Below are 17716 nucleotides of genomic sequence, written 5' to 3'. Positions count from 1 at the left end.
TTGACTATCACATTGTTGGTTTATCTAGCTGTGGACATGTGCCAGAAGGTGGAGGGGGGAAATCCAAGTGCTCTTTTAAAAAAGAATACTGAGGAGACATTAGAAACACAGGCAACCTAGTGTAGAACTGTGGTCACACAGTATGGCATGAAGATGAGAGAGGTTTCTCTTTACTTTAGCAAAGCTGGTGGTGGTGCCACAGTGTTGGTGCTGGCATTAGTGTACTGGATTTAGCCCAGTGCCAGCGGCAGTGCCAATAGTGGTGATAAAGTTCCCTTTTAGGTTTTGAGGGATGTCAGAGAGCCAGGCAACAGATACACCCACTATCACTATCACCATGACAATGAACTGACATCATTGTGGGAAGAAGAGGAGGAAAATGACAGATGCCAGGCGGTTCCCCAGGCATTGCATTAAAAACATGTGAGAAGTGTCCTACATTTTCTGAGAAATAATTGGAATGGTTTTTGTAAGGGGCTGGAGGTGCTGTAAAAGCCAGTGAGGAAATGATGTCAGAGAAAGGTGGGTTGTAGATAAAATTAAGACCGGTCTTGCATTCTGAGTTACTGTGTTTCTCTGAAAATAAGCCCTAGCATGATTTTTCAGGATGACATCCACTGAACATAAGTCCTAATGCATCTGTTGGAGCAAAAATTAATGTAAGACCCAATCTTATTTTCGGGGAAACACAGTGGTGTGGTCGGTGACATATAGGTGACCTCAATATATGAGTCTCTTTCACTTCTATTAATTAATGATGGGGAGAATTGAATTTCAATTATATGTAAGGAAACATAACATTCGAGCAAAGTCATAACTTGAACACCAAGAGCAAGGAAAAAACAATCCTTAATAAAAATGTTATTAATTCATCCCTTCTTCATAAAAAATGATAATGGATTATTACGGTGGTGTTAGAAAGGTTCTTATTTATTACTCACACTTCTTGGCTCATGAAATTGAAGGCGTTTTAGTATGCAAGTGAGGTATTCTGTTCACGAACCTACATTTATCCCGTAGTTTTAAATATGGATAGCAAATCAGCACATATCCTCAATTAGCCAATGCTGTCATGTATTTCACTACTCAGTATCCACAAAATTAGGTTACTTTCTGGTTATGCGTGGATAAAAGTAGTTGTCCCCTTAGTAGCTGAACTTTGGTATAATGAAGTCCTTGAAAGCAGGGATAGATAAAGAACTGATGATGGATTCATAGCAGCAAATTGTAAAATGGTTAGACCAATGGAAGAGACAAAAATGAAAAAAGATAATGCACCATCCATATCTGGGAGGAGTGGAGGTAAAGACAGGACTTAAACTATTGATTTCACACTTTGTGCAAAGTCCTTTTTTTTTTTTTTTTAAAGGCCAAACTGAAAAGCAGATTCCTCAATCTGTTGTGCCTGCAATAGAGAAGAAATATGCCATTTAACAAGTACTTTACCCAGGTGTTTTTGCTCCTACCAGCTGGCAACTACAGAATATAACACTGTCTTATACTCACTGGGAGACATTACAACAAGTTCCTGGGGAGTTAACAAATAGAAAATATCCAGGCGCGCTCAGCAGGAATAAAGCTTTAATATTCTTAACCCACTGAAGGTAGTGGAAAGTGTTCATTAGAACAGTTGCTCAAATGAGTCACATTTACAACGCCCTCCCAACCTGTGTTTCTTTACTGGATGCTATTCTGAAGCTAGCGTTTACTCAGCTACGACTTGCTGCAAACAGGTCAGGAACTCTGCTCTGAAGGGTTGCGGAATGTAGAGAGCGTTGTTTTCATTTAGTGTTTGAACCATTTTAGTTTATAGCCTATGTGAGAATATTTACCCCAAAGAACTTTATATTTTGGCTTACTTTTGAATGGTCTAAGCTAAATTTATTGCTTCGAAACATAAACAATGGTTTGAACTCTACATTTTCTAGCCCTTTTAGTGACCAAACAGATATAATGTCATACTTCAGCCCTGAGCTTGATTACTTCACTGCACCTTTATGTTGATCTGAAAGGAATGAATGACTCCTGGAAGATTTTGCTCTCATTTGAAATAGCATCTGCTAAATTGCAAAAGTATCTTCTATGCTTTTGTTTGTTTGTTTTAATTGATGGTTATTTTCTAAGAACAACGTAGAAACATTAAGGCAATTTCACTTGCAGTTGTGACCTTGGAAAAGATGCAGAATGTTATCGCTTCATGACTTTGGCAGAGTCCTTTAAACCAAAAAATGATTCCAACAGCATAATTTTATTTCATTTGCTGACAGTTCCAGGTTCCTGGTACAAAGCCTATATTTTCTTATTCATAGAAAATCTTTTCTTCTCAGAGACATAACTTTAGATATCCTTGGATACTAAAATATGTTATTGTATTTATATTACACAAACTCAAAGAGAAACTTGAGGGAGAAAAGAAACTAATATTTCCTTGACGTTTCCTACAAGCAAGTAGCTCAAAAGAAATTTGAAACCAAGAGACAGAATTCAGAAAGGAAAATGACAGGAATTAAATAATCATAACTTCTGTTGATGATAAAAACTTTCTTTTCAATAAATGGAACATTTGTTTAAAAGACATTTTCATATTATTGGCACTTTCCCCCCCCTTTAACTAATGTTTTACAGGATCATGCCTTTAGAGAAGGGAGATATGCTAACTATGCCAAAATATGTAAGATCCCATAGAATTATCTAATTTCATTTTGTAGCAATAAATAAAACCATATCAAATAATATGAATTGGATGAGGTGTCTGAGAATGATGTCATGCAGTAAACACACACAAACTCAAAAGTGTAATATTGATTGGACGAACCACAGGGGAAGGTGGGACTCAATGTTCAATATATTTATTTTCACTTGTTTAAACTCCAGTGTTTAAGGATCTGTCAAGATATTTTGGATAATGCAGATCCAGTGAATTCAATATAAAATTTTATGAGACCGAGAGGAAACATACTACAAAATTCTTTATCCTCTGTGAGGTACTTTTTAAAAATGAATTCAAATGAAATACAGTAAAGGACTTTTTCTCAAAGTAACTATATTGAGGTTTGGTAATTCTGTCCAAAGTACCATCTTAGAACCTTTAAAACCATATGAGAAACACAAAGTTATTTTTTTTAATGTGATGCATAAAGATGACATCTTTTAGGAAGAGACTTTTCTCAAAGAGAATAACTTTATGCTCTAAGTCAGGGTCGGTAAACCATGACTCATGTGCCAAATCCTACCTGCCTTGGTTTGGTCCATGAGTTTGGAATGACTTTCACATTTTTACAAAAGTTCACATTTATTGAATGCTTGTTCCACACCAGGTGCTACACGCCTTAACTCATTTAATCACTATACTCTAATGAGGTTGGCACTACAACAGTCCCCATTTATCAGTGAGGAAACTGAAACAGAGAGATGCAGCATCACCCAGCTAGTAAGTGGCAGAGCCAAGATGTGGGCAGGTTGACTCTAGAATCCTTGATTTCAACCAGCATGCTTGCTACTTCTGAAAGTCTAAACTTGCTAACATGCCATGTACTTTCTTCTACCACTTGTTTTATCCTTATTCTACAACAGCTCTCTCCAGATATCTGGCTCCAGACATTGAAACACTTTACAATTCCCAATATATCGTCTAACCTTTGCAGGCCGCGGATTTTCACTAAGGGTTGTCCCTCTGACTGGAATCCTCTTCTCCCATCTCTATCTTTCCAAGTCCTGCCCACCCTTCAAGAACTAGTTATTACCAGTAATAACCAACTAGAAGATAAAATACTTTTCATAATAACACCCAAACTTTTAGTTATTGACTAAACAAAGAAGATGCTTCCAGAATCATAGGAGAAAATTTGAATAAGTAGAATGTATTCATGTTTTTAAATGGTTGAAAAATCTCAAAAGAAAAATAATATTTCATGACATGTGAAGATTTCAGTGTCCATAAATAGTTGTTGGAACACAGACATGCTCATTCATTTAGGTATCATCTATTATATATTCTGTTAAGTATAGCTGCTTTTGTGCTGCAATGACAGATTAGCATTGTTACAACAGAAAACATTGAGCCTGCAAAACCTAAAATATTTACTATCTGGCCCTTTACAGGAAAAGTTTGCCAACTCCTCTTCTAAATTATTTAATTTCTGATCTATGATTGCCTAATGAAAAAGTAAGTAGTTTTTAGAGTTAAACTGGGCTTTACGTCATAATTATTTATAGACTAACATTATGAGCACACAGTCATAACATATTTGATTGGCCCATAGTATTTTCTTGCATTGGCATGTAGTGGCTGCCCAATAAATATATTTTTTTTAAGAAATAGATGAATGAATTGACACATAAAACTGGAAAATATCAGTACTAAAAAGAATAATCCAATTTAGCCATGTACTTTTCCTTCTGATTTAGTTTAAACTGTAGTTTTGAAGACTTGTTTAATTTAGTAATATTTGTCAAGTCCCTGAAGTAATTAATTGCCATAAATTTAAAAATAATACATTTATGGAATCACAAACTATATTTGCATTTGATTTAACTCAGCTAAATGCTATCCTAATTAGATGCTGGGTGTTCTAGATTTTCCTGTTCCCAATTTATTTTTTATGGTTCCTTTGTGTCATGCAGTATTAAAAATATATGCAAATCTCAATGATTAGTCACAGGAAGAGACAGAAACTTCTGTGATCTGTAATCATCAATTTTTACATAAAGAAATTGATTTGCAGGGAATCAATAATTAGATGGCCTTGGAATATAAATCTGAGATTTCTGCTGCATGTAGAATGGCTTTCTTCTAGTAGATTCTTCTGGTTCTGAGTCTAAGGCTTCCATGATTATTGATTATAATTATTTTTAAAGTTAATGACTCTCTTGGGTCTTCTTTTGAGGCTGGAGTAAGTCCAAAATGCAAAACTTCTGAGTTAATAAACAAATCAATCTCTAAATCTCATCCAACAGGTTCTTTATTGGAAGCCATGTAAATTAGAAGCGTGGTGTCCCATAATTTCATTAATAATATCACATCAGCATGGTTTAATAAGTCCAGATACAACATTTAGGTTTTAGAGCTGGAGACAGCATTACTGTGAGAGGGAATTAGTTGTATAACTCTTAATGTGAGAAATTTTTTAAATGTTTTAGAACAGACAGAAAAACTTTCCTAGAGAAAGAATATTAAGATATTAATTAATTTATTTTTATGATAATTTAAGTTAGAATTAGAAAAGGATTTAACAGTTAACATTTTAAAGGATATTTTAGTTGAAATTCAACATTTGTTTGCTATGAATATGTGAAACTTAATTGACACTATTGACTGTGTTAAATGACCTTTATTTCTATGGTTTTTAAAAGCACATATGAATAATCACTAAAATATAGTTGGTAAAAATGAGTTACATAAAAGTACTTTCTAGGAAGTTAAGAAGAAAAATTAGAACTAATTACAACTATGAAATGATAACTATGTAACATGATTTTGCATATAAACCTTTAAAAACATTTGAATATACCAATTTATAAATACCAAATAAGTCACGCAACTTGCAGGTATGTTATACTGCATAACAATATAATGAACTCTACCCTCAAATAAAAAAACAGAACACTATTAAAAGTATCATCCTATATCCCTTCAGAGGTAGTGATTATTTTGAATTTTTTTAATTAAGATCTAGCTGTACCATCAGCTGTAATGCATCTTTTGGAGCAAAAATTAATATAAGACCCCATCTTATTTTAATATAATAGAAGACTAACTCTTATATAACATAATATAATATAATTAATATAATATAATATAATATAATATAATATAATATAATATAATATAATATAATAATACTGGGTCTTATATTAATTTTTACTTCAAAAGATGCATGAGAGCTGATGGTCTGGCTAGGTCTTATTTTCAGGGAAACATGGTAGTGTTTTAAATTCTCTGCGGTAGCTTGGCTGCCTTCATTTCATTTAGTTATTTTTCTGGAGATTTCTCTTGTTCTTTTATTTGGGACGTGTCTCTTTGTTTCCTCATTCTAGTTGCCTCTCTGTGTCTGCTTCTATGTATTAATTAGATCTCCTATGTCTCTCAGTCTTTGCCTGATAGCCTTATAAGTAGGTGTCCTGTGTGGTCCAGTGGCAGTCTTACTGATCACATTTGCATCTGTTCCATGAGTGTCCCTTGAGTGTGCTGTGTATTCTCCTGCTGTAGATGAGCCTTAATTGCTTTTGACTGAGTGTCAGTGGGTGATATTAACTCCCAGCCTGACTGGCTGTGTGGATTGGCAATGCCCACAGCTTATGAGCTACTGTGTGGGGGCTAACCCCTCATAGGGGGGTTTGCCTGAGTGAGCTCTTGTACCTGTTGAGACCACCCTTTCAGTGTGCTACTTTTAGGACTAATCGGGTAGTGCTCTGGTGTGGTCTTAGGTTGGCCTCTGGGTATGTTGTTTCCGGTGCTTCTTGGGAGGGGCTCCCATGCAGGCCAATTTCAGCCTTGCGTATGTCTGGCCTGGGGCTACCTGACAGTAGCTACAAACCTATATACAATTGGCCACTGCCTGTGTTGGACCCGGAGACATGTTGGGGTGGCCTTGCTGTGAACCGAGGCTGGCTGCCACTAGTATTGGACCTGGGCAGCTTAGCAAAAGGCCCAGGACCCCCTAGGTCTCTTGTCATCTGACAGCTGCCCATGAGACGCAGCTGCTAAAAGAGCTTCCTTAGGTTCTCTTACCAGGCTGGTCAACAGGGTGTTGACAGTGCCCCCAGCGATGCTGCCCAAGTTGGGTGGGGTGGGGTCCAAGGGAGTCACGGGTGTTGCCTTTCTGGTTTCCAGAAAGTTAATGTAGATTTGGCCCTTTGGGGTGGGTTTAACAGGAAAAATGGCACACTCCTATAGGTTACATGTGAGGTGGGCTCCACACAGGGATAATGGTAGCTGTCCCTCTAGCCCTCGTACTGAAGCCACATAACTGTGACTTTCCCTCTATGTCTCTGGTGCCTCTCGAGTTGCTGCCCCTCTGCTGGAGCCAGGGTGAGTGCTTGTGAGAGAGAGTCTGTGCACAGGCCCTTCAAGAGGCTGTCTGGATTTCTAGCTGCCTTCCGTCTCACCAGGACAGATGGACGAAATACTCACTGATTTTCACTGCCTGATGTTGTGGTGACTCTTCTTCCTGTCATAGGACCCCTGGGCTGGGGAGCCCTGTGTGGGGATGGGACCCCTCTTCAGGGGAAACCTCCGCTGCCACAGTGTCCTTCCTGGTGGTCAACTCACTACCTGTGTGTTTAGGATCATCCCATTTCACATCTCCGCCCCTCCTACCAGTCTCAATGTGGCCTCTTCTTTACATCATTATTTATAGGAGTTCTGTTCAGCTAGTGTTCAGGTGTTTCTTGAGGTTGATTGTTCTATAATTTAGTTGTAATTTTAATCTGATCGTGGGACTCAGCAGACATAGCATTTACCTGTTCCACCCTTTTGGATCTCTCCTCGTTTTGGTCTTAATTTTCATTTTCCTGATTACTGAAGAGGGTGAACATCTTTTTATGTTTTTATTACTATTGCATGTTTCTTCTTTTTTGAAATGCCTTTTGTCATGTCATTTGTCTATTTTTTCTCCCTATTCAGTTGTTTGTAGTTTTCTTATTGATTTGTATTAAAATCCATTTTCCTAAATAAAATTACCCTTAAATACAACAACAACACCACCAAAACACCAGCAAAATATTTTGGAAGCTTACAGGATTTCAAAACATTATGTGGCTTCTGTAAAACAGTAATAATTTTTAAAAATTTCAAATGGTCTCCAACAAGAGTCCACTTCTGGTTGAACATTGTATATAAAGGTAGATGGCAGACTAAACCATATATACGGCAACTAGAACTATGTTTATTTTTTTTTAAAGCCAGAATTAAGAGTGGTCTTACATCCTAAAGCCTTTAGATTCTAATGTATCTATTATTTGGGATAAGCTGGGTACTAAACTTGTTTCTGTAAAAATTAATATTTTTATATTAATTATCATTTATATTATTTTACTTTGTACTTTGAAAAGTCTTCCAATATTTAAAAGTTCAGCATGATAACTAATTAAACCAATGCTACCATAGCTGTAGTTTTTTCTTTTTAAAGCCCTTTCTAGTAGTATATCATTACGCCATTGTCAATGGTAACATAATATCAATATAAAAGGTACTTAAACATCATTATGCTAATTATTGTAATTATTTAAAACACAACTTTAAAATCCAATTGTGCCCTAAAGTAATATTTCAGCTGTAAGAGGAGAATGTGTTATTTGAAGCATGAGCTTTCCCTGTTAGTTGTCTTTCATTCTTTCCTTCCTCTATATCAGAAAAGGTCACTGTCTGGAGATAATTATTCATGTCACCTTTTCTACCTGGTGTGATGGCTTGAATTCCCAAGACCTGCCCTTTTAGTGCTCCTCACTGGATCTCAGGCCCCCATGCTAAGTCTAATTTACTCGTTGACTTCATATGTTTACAATGGCTTAACAATGACAATGTTGGATTCTTTGCTGAATATATTCTCGTGCTGTTGCTTCCTATACAAAAGAGCATTCTACACTGCTGCTTTCATCAGACATTTAGACCAGCACTCCCCAGTCGGGGTGAAAGTTCATCTTAAATCCAGTTTCTGAAGAGTAAAGAAACTGTACATGGGGGAACTTCTCTGAGATCTTTGCTTCTTTGTACCATCTACTAATAACAGAATTCCTAAAAATTACATTCAGCTAGGATGCGGTGGGGATTAAATAATATTGGTTTCTGATGTAATAAGTGTTCATTAAATGTTACCAATGAAGGAAACAGTGTTGGTTCTGTATTGTTATAAATCCTTACAAATTTGGCATATACCATGTTATGTTATTAATTCATAAAGCTTCCTTACTAATCCTTTATTTTTAACATAAGGACATCTCACATTTTATAGTATTTGGGGGGATATTTTTGTGCTGGTTTTATTTCCCATAATCTGCTGAAAACTAGTTTGGTGAGGATTTTGTCTCATTTATCTACATAGTACCTAGGAAAGTGCATTTATAAAATAAATGCTCAAAAATTTTGTTTTGGTTGAATTAATAAGTGATCCAGGGCCTATTTATATCATAACCACAGATTTAAGAAATGCAATTGGCTAGTAGAAATATAACATGTATTCATTTGAACTTTTAATCAAAAATCGTAATTATAAAGCCATTATCATTTCAAGGTAGTTAGTGGTTCTGGGGACTGTTATAACCTCTTTGTCTGGTTTACTATCACCATGGTCACCATCAAATGACCCATGGGGACCTTGGTCTGAGTGCACACTCAGTGATATGTCACCTTCGGCTCCCTACTGCAGGGGTTCAAGAGTCCCATTCTCAACAACACGGAAAATAGATTGATAAAGATATATTTAGGTGAGAGCAGAATGGTGCTTTCTCACTTATGAGAGTTAGTTGCTAATAGTAAATTTTAGCCCTTGTGTATTACCTCATTAAATCTGTACTACTTTGAAATTATGTAATTTCTCTTCTTCCTGGAAAAGAGAAATGGTCTGCCTTATCGCCATGCCTAATCATCCCTGAATAGAACATTTATAAAATGCATAAAAATACTACTTCTTTTGCCTCTTTCTTGTGCCTGTCTTTTCCAGAGAAGAGAAAGAAAAGAAATGAAGTAGAGCTTCTTTTAAAAATTTAACTTCTTCTGAAGTCACAGTTTCTGGTAAAAGAGAATGAGAGATTAAATTTTCCCCCAAACCATTATGGCATATCCTAATTCTAGCTTGTCCTTTTCTATACCCAATCTTTGTCAGTCCTGCTTTTGCTGAAAGAATTGTTATTCTGATCTTTTCTATGGATTGTAAGACAATGCCTCAAGTTATTCTGCAGTTGGAGTTTTAAATTGTATGAATTTTTCTCTTTTACCAAAGCTTCCTGCTATGTCATCTAAGAACAATTACTCTCAACTATCAGTTTTAACAAAGAAGAATGAACCCGAAAGCTAACAACAAAGGAAAATGTAGCTAGTCTCTGTCATTTCAGTAGGATATTGAATCTTTAAAATGCTTTTTTTCTTTTTTATTAGTTTCAGGTGTACAAAACAATGTAATAGTTAGACATTTCACCCCTCACAAAGTGATAATCCCCTCCCCCAATCTATTGCCCCTCTGACATCATATTAAAAAAATAAAATAAAATAAAATAAAATAAAATGCTTTGGCTTGGGGAGTCCTGGTTGTTGCCTCCAAATCTTGATTCATGCCTACATCCTCCTTTGATCCTGTTTTCCATTCCAGAGCTAGGTTTGCATTCCCAGCTGGCTTTATGCTCAGATTCTAATCAAATCCAGATCTGCTTCACTTTCTCTGCTTCTGGCTCAAATCCCAAACAAAAATCTGTCTGGATAGATCAGAAATTCATATGGTCGAGGGGCATCTATAACAGTTGTGCTTTGTATTTGAAATTTTGGTGAATTCTCGCAATATCAAACAAAATAGTGAAGCCCAATTTTTAAAAATACGTATTTTCACTTTTGCTATTATAATGCAGGAACACAGTATCTGAGACCAAACAATACTTATGGCTTATTGTTACAATAACCACGGTCACTCCTGGGTCTTGTTTCCCAAGAACAACAACTTTTGTCTCATTTTAATTAAATAAATATTCATTATTTATATTGTTATGACTTTCTAATGTTGATTGCTAACATAGATATATTCCTATTCTAATTTTTTTTACTTTTTTTTCTGTGCCATAAAATCTGACCATTTAGTTCCAAATTATGTCTAATTATGTTACTAATTTTACAAAAAATATTTAGCTTAGTCAGAATTTTAATCAATATATTGTTCTATAAAATACTCCTGTTCACAAATTGTTCCAAAGTTTTTTGAGCAGGAACTGTGTTGGACTTTTCTCGTATGTACTTTAGAGCAATATGCTAAACATAAAAAGTACTCAATAAGCACCTTAGTTGATAAAACAGAACTTGCAATATTTTCCTTTCCCATTCTTATTATTTTTAAAGTGATAAGCTCACAAGTATATAACACTTAAAGATGTTCCTCTTTGTAATCTACACATGTATTTACCAAAGGAGCAAACAATGTGTGCTTTATTTGCTTCTAAATTACATTTAAGAAGCTCCCAACTTATAAAACAGTATCTCTCAAACGTTTTGATATCAGAACCCCTTTACACTCTTAACAGCTATTGAGGACCCCAAAGATTTACTTTATACAATTCTGGAAAACTAAAGGTGCACAAGCACACCATTCTATCAGCTGATAAAGTGATGAAATCATCATATATCACTTACCTTCTAGAAAACTCCCTGAACACTTGAGATAATCAGAGTGAAGAAGTCAAATAACAGCTAAGTTTTGCCATTAAAATAGTTTTATTGTTGCAGAACTGAAAGGGTCTCAGTACGTATGGGTCCCCTCGACAACACTTTAGGAACTGCTGTATAAAACACGAAGTGGTGATAATAAGAAATATCAGTAGAGTAACTTGAAATTTGCAATATGGTTTCACAAATGTTTTCTATTTGACTTACTCAGTAACACTCTGAGATTATGATTATGTCATTTTACAAGCAGTAAAAAATTATGTTCAGGGAAATAAGTGATTGGCTCAGCATTGCTCAACTAGTAAAATTAAACTTGGATCTTCCAATTGCAGAGCCTGTGACCTTTTTCATTATGACATATTTTCTCCCATACTTGTGCAACCTCAAAATTCTCCATGAAACTAGGTTAGTTGAATTAAATCTAGTCCCATCACAGCCTCCAGAGCATGAGACTGATTTGAACAGAACTGAATTCTCCATTTAATTTCTATGCGATCTTGTGATGTCTTATCTGGTCCTGGGTGATATCTGAAAGTTGAATTTGGTTCTCAAGTAACCTGAAGATTTGGGTGTCTTTCTTAGTTGGATCCTGGGTAGTTCTGAGATTACACCTGTAATGAACCTATAATTCTGCCTCTATAATATTGAACCTAGAATTTAGCTGTGCTCCTTAGAGAGTTCTGACAGCCACAAATGGTTTGTGACTGGGCTACACCACTCAGGGTACCTGTATACCTGGATGGACTTGCCATGCCTTTCCGAGGCTGAACTGTAGCCCCAGTTTACTAGACTAAAACGGTCAACAGCCAGGAGCCAACATATCCAATGCCGTTTCCCTGGAGCTGGCCCTAGTGCATTTATCTCTTTGGAGGACTGTACTTTCCTGCACTGTCTTTAAACTTTAACCTTTGGGCAAATCAAAATGACAGTACAGTACACCCTGTAAATCAAAAAGAACAGGGTCAAAGATCACTCTTTTTCTCTGTTGCTGCTCAGGGCTTTGATTCTTCAAGTAGTAAACATGAAGAAAACATGGATCACAGGTGTAGGGACCCAAGTATGTGCTGGGTAAGAAACTATATATAACAATGTTAAATTTTCTTTGAAATAAATGAAAAGGAAAGATGAATTTATAGAGGTCGTACAAAAAGTTATTTGACTATTTTCTTTGCTGTGTAGTAAACTGATCTAGTTAGATCGAATGAAATGACTGCTTTATTGAAATAAAAAAATGGTCGTATGTTAAAAACTGTAGCTTTCATTTCTTTTACTGCTAAAAACAAAGCAAAACAAGCAGAACAATAACCATCACAACAAAGCTCTCGTCTTTTGACTGTGAAGAGCAAGTCCATATTTCTTCACTTGGTATTCACATGCCTTGTCATTCTTGTGCTCAACTCAAAACCACCATTTCCACGTGGTCTCCACTTTTCCAAACAATTGCACCCACCACCTTATGTCACGTTGGCCTACATATTGTCCCACTTCACAGTCCCCATCTCTGCACTTTTGCTTATATGGTCCCTCAGCTTAGAATACTCTTCCCACATTTCCTTTCTTTGTTGCTTTCTATCCATTCTTTGAACATCTCTTTACCAGTTCCAGTGCATGGCAACCTCTTCTTCCTCTAACATTCTGGAGGAGGGGTTGGCAAAGATTATAAATATTTTAGGATTGGTGGGCCGTAAGGTCTTCGTTGCAACTACTCAGTTCTGCTGTTTTAGCATGAAAGCAGTCCTGGACAATATTTAAGCAAATGAACATGGCTGTTTCCAATAAAATCACCTACAGATCATTTGTAATAATTATTCGTAAAGGATCCATAGTTTGTCAACCCTTGTGCTAGAGCATCTGTTGTGATTAACAGTCACCTATCATGTAATGTCTTCTTTTCTTACTATTTCATGTGTCTATTCAATATTTACCCAACTAGACGATACACTCCATGAAGACAACCTTATCATTCTTAATATTCCATATATTTATCCTGGTGCCCTAAGCATGGTATACATTCAGACATTTGTGATTAGCTTAAATACCCTTTACAAACAAGAAAAACACTTGATTTCTCTTTACTTCCATTCTATTGCCCTTTTGTTTGTGTACTAAATTCTTGATGTTGTGTTTATATGTTGGTTCTTTCCTGAATGCGGGCATCAGCTCATGTTGAGATGTAGTGCATTGTCTCTCCGTTAAGCTATATATTGAAGATCAGGATAAATGCTTTAATGTGTATCCTAAGAAAAGATTTTGTGACTTATTTGCTGACAGAATGGTTATGATGAGACCTTTTGTTTAGCCTGCCAACATAACACTCATTTCTTAGGAGAACAAAGTACTGTAGGTTGGCCTCCTGATAGAAAGCTTGCTGAGTTTTACCATTTAATAAAATAGAGTACACAGTGTAATTTGTACAATGTCAAACTCCAAAGAACAATTTATAACAATAATGTTTCTATTTACAGCATGCCACTAAGGAAGGGACAGTAAAATGTCAAGCTTGACAATGTCTACTGATTGATATTAAGGTCAGGAAGGAAAATATTCTCAGCATTGCAGAGTCAGTTGGTACAACAGAGGGCAGAATACAATCAATTTTGCATGCTTTCCAAAACTCAAGGCTTTGGAAAGGACACCAGCCTAGATGTTATATTTACCCAAGAGAAGACAGTGTGTAAAACTGGAAACAAGTGAAAATTACATGTTTTCAGTCCTCCTCCTCCACACACACACACACTCTCTGTTAGCCTGGAAAAAATTCTGATAAATGTAGTTCGGTCATCAGTTTTTATTCATACTGTATTGTAACCATCTATTTGGATATGTTAGCTGTTCATTGCAAATACTATGCCCGCATTTTCTGGTGACTTAGATGGGGTCTGAGGAGATTAATTATAAGCCATGAGATGTATAGAACTCACAAGGGGGAGTACACGACTAGCAATACCAGATAACATGAGGAGATACTCAGCCCAGGTGCCTCATCTTGGAATATGAATTGCCTGATTCACTGGTAGCATAGAATGGTTATGCTGATCACGGTGAAGAATCTGATTTGTATCATCTACGTCTCTTTATAATAAAACAACACAGAGCTAAGTAGAGAAATAAGTTATTCTCATACCAGCATGTGAGATTAAATGCTTAACTTTGTTTAGGCATATTTATTACATTCTAGATTCTTCACATGTTAAGTCATAGAATTTCTGAAAATATTTTTCTCACTCCCAACCTCTGTCAAGACGTTGCTGTCTCAAAGCAAACCAAGGAACAGCTGACCCGTCACTGTGGGCCAGGTACCAAGCAGGGCTAGAGGTAGGGGCTGTCCGGAGTGATGTGCGATGAGATCAACTCACCTAGGAGGAGGAAGACGCTTTTAATGCTGGCTTACACAGATGACATTACTTTCTTACCCCTAGGAAACACCAGAGACATTTAAATAGCATCACCTCTCCCCCTGCGCATAGGAGTGGGACACAGCCAATGGGATAGCCATTGCTGAAGCCAACTTGTAGGAACAAAAATATTACAGTCAGTCAAAAATAGCCACACACTATAGAAAACAAGACACATACCAGAGAACTCAAGCTGCATGGAATAGCTTCGGCTGTCTTCATGTAGACACCAAGAGGCTGGGTATTAGTTAGTAACTTTTCTGCTAATTAGTTATTGAGCTGGAACTCTAAGCCATGAACAAAACCAGACAGACCTCACACCTGTGCACATGGAGCATACATTCCAACCAAATAACTCTGTGGTTATGGTTTTTAGTGCTACAAAGGAGGGGTACAAAGTGATTTGAAAGTCAATCATAATTGAACTGACCTAGTTTGTAATGGGGTTTGGGGCACAGTAGTTCCTTTGAAGCAGTGACATTTCAGTTGCAATCTGAAGGATGACTAGGAATTAGACTGAGATGGGTCTGGGAAGAGAGGGAGACAGTCTGTGCAAGTTCAAGATGAGGGTGATAAAGTTCTAGATCTACAAGAATACTGTTTTGGCTTGGAGCTGGCTTAGGCTAAATTGTATTTTTTATTTTATTTTTTTTTCTGAAGAAAGAATAACAACAGAATTTATCACACTGTTCAAGTCAAGGTATATATCCTCAACTCCCTCTGGAATAAAGCAAAAGACTTCTTTTTCACTTTGGTATTTCTAATTATTACCATGTTCATCTGTCTATATATCTGTCTATATGCCAATACCATACTGTGAAACCACGGTGAGATATCACCTCATATCAGTAGGATGACAATGATCAAAAAACAAAAAATAACAAGTGTTGGTGAGATTGTGAAAAAATTGAAACTTTTGTACGCTGTTGGTGGGAATGTAGAATGGTGCAACCACTATGGAAAATGGTGTGGAGGTTTCTCAAAAAATTAAAAATATAAATATTATATGTTCCAGCAATCCCACTTCTGGGTATTTATCCAAAATAATTAAATCAGGATCTTGAAGAGATATGTACACTTTTATGTTTATTGTAGCATTCTTCACAATAGCCAAGATGTGGAAGTAATTTAAATGTCCAATGAGGGATGAATGGATAAAGAACTGTGTTATATGCATAATGGACTATTCAGTCTCAAAAAAGGGAAAACCTGTTATATGTGGTAACATGGATGGACCCTGAGGGCATCATGCTAAGTGGAATAAGCCAGTCACAGAAGGACAGATACTGCATCATTTTACTTATATGAGCTATATAAAAGTAGTCAAGCCCATAGAAGCAAAGAATAGAATGGTAATTACCAGAGGCTGGGGTAGGGGAAAATGGGAGTTGCTGTTCAGTGGGTACTAAGTTTCAGTTATGTGACATGAAAAAGCTCTAGAGATCTGCTGTACAACATTGTGTTTATAGTTCATGATACTGTACTGTACACTGAAAAAATAGCTAAGAGGGTAGATCTCATGTGTTATTTTTTACCACAATAATAAAAGAAATATCACTAACCCATTACTTTATCTTGGATGTTGCTAATAGACAGCAGAACCATCTGAGAGACAGAGAGGTGGAACATGTGAGAACATTGATTCTTCTCGAAAGCAGGCATGTAGTCTGGATGGCCTCTTAAGATTCCTTTAGCTGTGGGTTCCTATGATATAAAAATACTTCTGTTTGAAGAAGTATGAACTAGTTTGCATATCATTGTGCATGATTTAGGGATGCTGTCACTAGTATGGGGATGATTTAGTAATGTTAATTTACTAACAGAGTATATTAATATACTAATGGTGGTATTTAAAGAGCTTGTGGGTAAAAAAAAATCAAGGAGAATAAAAAGCAAAGCACAAAAGTATCTACTTTAGCTGTGTCACTTATGATGTATTGTGGTCCTTGTTTGATACATGACTATAATAAAGCATTGCCATTCAATTAGAGTAAGTTAACTTAAAAATTAATATTGTCCTATGCTTGATTCCATTTAAAGGGCTGGAGAAAGGGAAGAAGATTTTGAGCCATTCCCTACGCATTAGCTTCAATGACAGAATATAAATCATAGTAAGTCATGGACCTCTGCCCAGTTCTGCACTCTGTGTGGTGCGTGTCAATGTCAAACTTTAAAAATGAGTGCCTTGGTTAGAATGGCATGCATTTTGTAATTGGACAAAAGTGAATGGAATGAATTGGAGGTTAAAACCTGGCCCTCTGGAAATGTTTTGACACTTTACCTAGAAGCCTGCATTTATTAATGGTAATGGTCCCTAAATTTTTATTTCGGCTGGCTTGCTGATTATATAGAAAGCCCCAGAAGGAGTGATGAGGGAAATGCATTAGTGAAAAGTATTAAAAATTATCTTTGACATCTCCTGCACAAGGAGCAAGTCCAGATGGTTGATAAAAGAGCATAAATCTATTGATAGGAACATCCATTTTAATTTTTTTCTTTCATGTCCAAGATTTAATTTTCCCATTCCTGTTATGAAGATACATTGAAATTTTTATTGTTACTAAGATAGTCTATCCTGAGGGCATGCATGTCAATCTTTCTCAAAAGTCACTCATTGTCGATTTATGAATAGAATGAATTAGGCAAATAACATGCATGTGTGTGTAAGTGTATGTATATAGGGGGTACCCAACTAAAGAGAAAAGGGGGAAAGGGAATTAAAATTTCAAAAGTTCCTACTGTGTCAGAGACTCTGTTAGACACTTTACCTAATTTATAAACAGCTAATACTTATTGTCTGAAAGTATGTGACATTGTTTCATATCTCCATAGCATCATAATTTTACATCAGCTGTATGATCTTACCAAGCTAGTTAATTAATTACAGTCATGCATCCCTCAATGACAGGAATCCATTCTGAGAAATATGTCATTTTGCAATTTCATTGTTGTGCTAACA

General features: G+C 36.2%; 1 protein-coding gene across 4 annotated transcripts in view; it reads left to right on the top strand.

Annotated features, from left to right (window-relative positions):
- The window catches only part of TMEM117 (transmembrane protein 117), a 382792-nt gene that overhangs the window by 150715 nt on the left and 214361 nt on the right, over positions 1-17716 (top strand). Inside the window, exon 2 of one of the 4 annotated variants that reach the window (XM_074325811.1) lies at positions 16798-16868. The exons of the other annotated variants lie outside the window; for them this stretch is intronic. The gene's annotated coding sequence lies outside the window, so the exon portion shown is untranslated. The remainder of the gene's footprint in view (positions 1-16797; positions 16869-17716) is intronic. 4 annotated transcript variants of the gene reach the window in all.

Source organism: Rhinolophus sinicus, linkage group LG02, assembly GCF_036562045.2.
Source record: "Rhinolophus sinicus isolate RSC01 linkage group LG02, ASM3656204v1, whole genome shotgun sequence".
Lineage (NCBI taxonomy): Eukaryota > Metazoa > Chordata > Mammalia > Chiroptera > Rhinolophidae > Rhinolophus > Rhinolophus sinicus.
This window is presented reverse-complemented; position numbering and strand designations above follow the sequence as displayed.